Genomic DNA, 6,394 nt, shown 5'->3' with positions numbered 1-6,394 from the left:
AGTCCGAATTTTGCTTGATTGCCTAATTGGTTGTTTATGAGGTGAGAATTATTTCATGCCTCGTCTTCAAAGAGTGAATAAGCTTTGTTAATTTGATAGGAGAGATTGCAAGCAACAAATAACTCATACTAAATTTACATTAAACAAACCTTAAGTTTGAACTTTATAATTAACTTATTTAGGCTTGATAAATGAAATCGGCTACTTATTAAGAAAAACTACTATTAATTGGATTCGAGAATGCCTATTAGTTTTCCTCGAAAGTCATCGCATTATTCCGAAACAATGAATCTATATTGAAGCCCATATCGAAACTATGTAGAAACAAGTAATCTAACAAAAGGGTTGGCGTACATTATCACCCTGTTAACGTAACGCTGCATGAGAATTAGTTTGGGGTACACTTATCTTGAAGTCAAATGGAACCGAATATAGCAGATTCGATAGTTCAAAGATCTAGGCAAAAATACATACATATGCTTGCTATGATTCTATGTTATGATGTCATAACTGAAACAAAACTAACGGTTGTATGCATTAAAACACATCTGATCTAACAAGCAAATGCTATCTAATTGTTCATCTCAACTTAGAATGTATGTTAATTTATACAGAGTATTTGCAGTTTGCAGTTAAACAAATACAGGCTAAACTAACATTCAACCTATTTTGAACACAAGTATTATAAAGTAAACAGACATTTGTTTCTTTATTTCTGCTTCAAACTTTCAACAACATATGGTTTCAGAAGTTGTGTACCTAGAAATGTTTGACAATTGAAGAAAAAGGGAAGTCAACAGAGTAACAATGGCAACAAGTGCAGCAGCAGTAACAGCAGGTAACCAATAGAACAAATCCCAGTGCAAGATGCAGTTAGAGCCGATGGAAAAATGGCAAAATGAAATAATTTCCCAGTAGTGTGGAATCAGAATTTAGGCAGAATACATCCAGAAGTGAACTAATGCTACAACACAACCAGTAACCTCAATCAAGACTCAGAATAAAACAATATGGAACAAGGAAATCCAGACCAGTGAGAATCAAGACAAAGGTGAAAATGCAGTCCCTTTTTCTGTGATATGCTTCTATCTATCTATTTCTGTCTGTGTGTGTGTATATATCAAAATCTGTTCTGTATAGGTTTGTATGCCTGTCCCCCTTTACTGATGGAAGTCCTGCCCTTTTATAAGCCTTAACATCAGCCCTTTAACAGCCTGTTAGACCAAAAGAATACCCCTCTCATGTGCTATCTTCTTTTCAGTTTCCACTTAGATATTTAAGTATTAACCCCCCATCACATTCCCTGGCAGACTTACTCTTTTAAATGAGGTTTAATACTTCTTAAACTAAAGCAGGGTAATGGGCAGCAGAATATGTCTGACAGCATATGCTGTCAAACTATTTTTAAATCAAAAAGCCCATTATGCAGGAACCAGGCTGTGCACAAATGCACCTGTGGTGCACAAATGCACATGTTGTGCACAAGTGCACATGCCCTCCAATTCAGAACTTAAACAAAACATTCCTTTTACATTTCTGATTCAAATTAACAACTATAAGTAAACAAACTCAGTTCCTAATTGATTCAAGCAAATGCTTAGCAGAAGTAAGTCGATTTGTTATTGTTTGGACAACTGAAACTAATTGACGACATATGTCGACTCGACTATACTAGTTATAACACATACAATCGAAACCAAAATCAGACATTTAACAGTATCGAACACATGATTCGAATTGTACTGACTAAGCAAAATTACATGGGAGGAATCAGTTGGTCAGTTCACATTTGAAATTCAATTAATTGCACAACAAATACATACATACACATTATCAGAACAATTAGAAGAAGGACTCAATCAAACAACAGAGGTTCAGGCAAGGTGGACAGGACACAGTTGGTAAAATTCGAAACACAAATTTCACAATAACATGAACAGCCTTTTAAACAAGCATGGACTAAAACAATAAAGAAAAAGGAAAACAGAAACTCACCTTAAATCCCGAAAAATCAAAAGCCTTAACTTGGATTCGAACAGACCTTTCTTAAGGCTGAACGGACTTTAATCGAAGTGTTTCTCAGATGAGAAACACTTCGATTAAGGTCCATTAGACCTTAATCTCTTGGTTTAAACGAGATACGGGCCAGTGACGAGAAACTCTAAGGTTCCAAAAATTAGATCTGGGATTCATGCTTCTCTGGTCAGATTCGGACCAAACCAAGCATGGTTTGGTCACGAGGGGGTCTGGGGAGTGTCTGGTGTGAAGTTGAGGTCGATTGATGTAAGTCAGGTTCCGACTCGAATCTTCAAATGAAGATTCGAGACGGTGGGAGGGGATTTGAGCTAAGTGGTTAAAGGATCCATGTTCAGGATGGCAAGGGGGTTCTATGGTGTTAAGGGTAGGGTCACCGGCGTCCATGCCGCCGGCTTTCATGGTGAAAGTATACAGGGGCGGCTAGGGTTTTAAGGGGAAGGGTCTGGTGAAGACGAAGGCCGGGGTATTGGATAGGGGGGCAGGGTATGGTTGTAGGTTTATATAGTTAGTGGATAGGTGAATCCTGGCCGTTGGATGAGACATGATGAAGGGCCAGGATCCTTCGACTAACAGGGAACGACGTCGTTTCAAGGGTAAAGGGTTGAGGTCGGTCCGGGTGAGACGGGTCGGGTCTGTTAGTGGGTTCGGGGTGAGAGATCTTGGTCGTTGATCTTTCAGAGATCAACGACTCAGATCAGCCTGGATTAAAACGGCGTCGTTTGGACGTTCTCGAAGTAGGCTGGTCACGGACCGGGCAAGCATGGGTTTTGGGCTGAGTTTGTTTGGGCCAATTTGTTTAAAATTGGCCCAAGTCCGAGAAATTTTTTTTATTATTATTTTATTTTCTTCTTTATTTTAAAAACAAAACCTAAGTAAATCAAATTAAAATTAAATAAACACTTAATACAATTATTTGCACACACATTAAAATATTTAAAACAAGTAAAATCAAACAAAAACAAAAATCACGGACAAAGATGCCTATTTATGATTTTCTATTTAACGAACGGATCACGGTTCAAATTACGCATGACACATACATTTTTTGTATTTGCTTTAATAAAAATAAAATGGGCAAAAATTATAAATAATTAACAAAGTGCCATGTAAAATCCAAAAATTGTACAATAGGACCATTTGTTGTTATTTTTATTTCTTTTCGGAGCGATTGTCGCGTAAAACAAAAATCACGTGCTCACAGCTGCCCCTCTTTTTTCGGAAACACGAAGAGTTTTCGTGCAAAGATAAAGTGAGCGGATAAAAGCGATTTTTGCCTATGGACTACTCCGTGTGAAGCATGTTTTGAAAGTTTTGACCGAATTTGCTTCAAAGATTTCCTACATATCCCGGGCTAAACAGGAATCAGGTCAATGTAGTTCGGGAAGTTTCGGTAGCTGGGACTACCATGGGATCGCAATGCTTGCTGTTACTGTTGTCGCTGTTGTCACCTGCTTTACTGACCGCCTTATTACAACCAAAGAAAAATTGAAACTGAACTAAATACTTATATGCATGTCAACTGCTAGTTACAAGATCCCTATCTATGATTCTTCTGCGACTTCATCATGGGTCTTAGCTGATTTTGCTCGGAGACTTCGATCCGAATCTTGATGCTTGCGAGTTGTAGGTGCTTGTTTAACCTCTGGGATACTCAGTGAGACGCAATTGGCAGAGTTCTGGACCTTAATCAAATCTTGGAATGATCCGCCTTCCATTTTCTCCAGTATCTCGGGACATCTTTTTTTCTTTTTTTTTTTTTTGGATTCTGAGTTGAGACTCATCTCGTGGGTCATTTCGATCCGTGTGGCTCGAGGTTAGACCTGTGGGAGAAAACAAACGAACGAAATTTTCTTCCCCAGTTTCACTAGGAAAATTTCGTTAATTATTCGCCAGGAAGTTCATAAAAGTGAGGAAGGAAGATAAAAATGCTCAGTTCAGGGTTGGAGACCTAATACCGACTAGCTGGGGAGAAGTTTAGTTTTAGAGTTGAAACTCTAATACTGACCGACTGGGGAACAGTTCAGTTTAGGGTTGGGCCCTAACGCTGACTAAAGGAAAAGTTCAGTTTAGGTTTTAAAACCCTAATGCTGACTAAAGGAAAAAAGTTCAGTTTAGGGTTTAAAACCCTAATGCTGGCTAAAGGAAAAAGTTCAGTTTAGGGTTTAAAACACTAATGCTGACTGAAAGGAAAAAGTTTAGTTTAGGGTTTAAAACCCTAATGCTGACTGAAAGGAAAAAGTTCGGTTTAGGGTTTAAAACTCTAATGCTGACTGGCTGGAAAAGTTTAGTTTAGGGTTTAAAACCCTAATGCTGACCAAAGGAAAAAAAATTCAGTTTAGGGTTAAAAACCCTAATGCTGACTGCATGGAAAAACTCAGTTTAGGGTTTAAAACCCTAATGTTGATTGTATGGAAAAGCTCAGTTTAGGGTTTAAAACCCTAATGCTGGCTGAATGGAAAAAGTTCAGTTTAGGGTTTAAAACCCTAATGCTGACTAAAAGGAAAAATTCAGTTTAGGGTTTAAAACTCTAATGCTGATTGCATGGAAAAGCTCAGTTTAGGGTTTAAAACCCTAATGCTGGCTGAATGGAAAAAGTTCAGTTTAGGGTTTAAAACCCTAATGCTGACTAAAGAAAAAGCTCAGTTTAGGGTTTAAAACCCTAATGCTGGCTGAATGGAAAAAGTTCAGTTTAGGGTTTAAAACCCTAATGCCGATTGCATGGAAAAGCTCAGTTTAAGGTTTAAAACCCTAATGCTGGCTGAATGGAAAAAAGTTCAGTTTAGGGTTTAATACCCTAATGCTGATTGCATGGAAAAGCTCAGTTTAGGGTTTAAAACCCTTATGCTGGCTGAATTGAAAAAGTTTATTTTAGGGTTTAAAACCCTAATGCTGATTGCATGAAAAAGCTCAGTTTAGGGTTTAAAACCCTAATGCTGGCTGAATGGAAAAAGTTCAGTTTAGGGTTTAAAACCCTAATGCTGATTGCATGAAAAAGCTCAGTTTAGGGTTTAAAACCCTAATGCTGGCTGAATGGAAAAAGTTCAGTTTAGGGTTTAAAACCCTAATGCTGATTGCATGGAAAAGCTCAGTTTAAGGTTTAAAACCCTAATGCTGGCTGAATGGAAAAAGTTCAGTTTAGGGTTTAAAACCCTAATGCTGACTAAAGGAAAAATTCAGTTTAGGGTTTAAAACCTTAATGCTGGCTGAATGGAAAAAGTTCAGTTTAGGGTTTAAAACCCTAATGCTGATTGCATGAAAAAGCTCAGTTTAGGGTTTAAAACCCTAATGCTGGCTGAATGAAAAAAGTTCAGTTTAGGGTTTAAAACCCTAATGCTGACTAAAAGGAAAAATTCAGGTTAGGGTTTAAAACCCTAATGCTGACTGAAAGGAAAAAGTTCAGTTTAGGGTTTAAAACCCTAATGCTGATTGCATGGAAAAGCTCAGTTTAGGGTTTAAAACCCTAATGCTAGCTGAATGGAAAAAGTTCATTTTAGGGTTTAAAACCCTAATGCTGATTAAAGGAAAAATTCAGTTTAGGGTTTAAACCCCTAATGCTGGATGAATGGAAAAAGTTCAGTTTAGGGTTTAAAACTCTAATGTTGATTGCATGAAAAAGCTCAGTTTAGGGTTTAAAACCCTAATGCTGGCTGAATGGAAAAAGTTCAGTTTAGGGTTTAAAACCCTAATGTTGATTGCATGGAAAAGCTCAGTTTAGGGTTTAAAACCCTAATGCTAGCTGAATGGAAAAAGTTCAGTTTAGGGTTTAAAACCCTAATGCTGATTGCATGAAAAAGCTCAGTTTAGGGTTTAAAACCCTAATGCTGGCTGAATGAAAAAAGTTCAGTTTAGGGTTTAAAACCCTAATGCTGATTGCATGAAAAAGCTCAATTTAGGGTTTAAAACCCTAATGCTGGCTGAATGGAAAAAGTTCAGTTTAGGGTTTAAAACCCTAATGCTGACTTAAAGGAAAAATTCAGGTTAGGGTTTAAAACCCTAATGCTGACTGAAAGGAAAAGTTCAGTTTAGGGTTTAAAACCCTAATGCTGATTGCATGGAAAAGCTCAGTTTAGGGTTTAAAACCCTAATGCTAGCTGAATGGAAAAAGTTCAGTTTAGGGTTTAAAACCCTAATGCTGATTAAAGGAAAAATTCAGTTTAGGGTTTAAAACCCTAATGCCGATAACAGGAAAAAGTTCAGCTTAGGGTTTAAAACCCTAATGCTGACTGAAAGGAAAAATTCAGTTTAGGGTTTAAAACCCTAATGCTGATAAAAGGGAAAATTCAGTTCAGGGTTTAAAACCCTAATGCTGATGGCTGGGGACAAAATTCGAGAACAACAACTGACTTCTTTTTTTTGA

The sequence above is a fragment of the Nicotiana sylvestris genome, chromosome 9 (genome assembly GCF_000393655.2).
Source record: "Nicotiana sylvestris chromosome 9, ASM39365v2, whole genome shotgun sequence".
NCBI lineage: Eukaryota > Viridiplantae > Streptophyta > Magnoliopsida > Solanales > Solanaceae > Nicotiana > Nicotiana sylvestris.
This window is presented reverse-complemented; position numbering follows the sequence as displayed.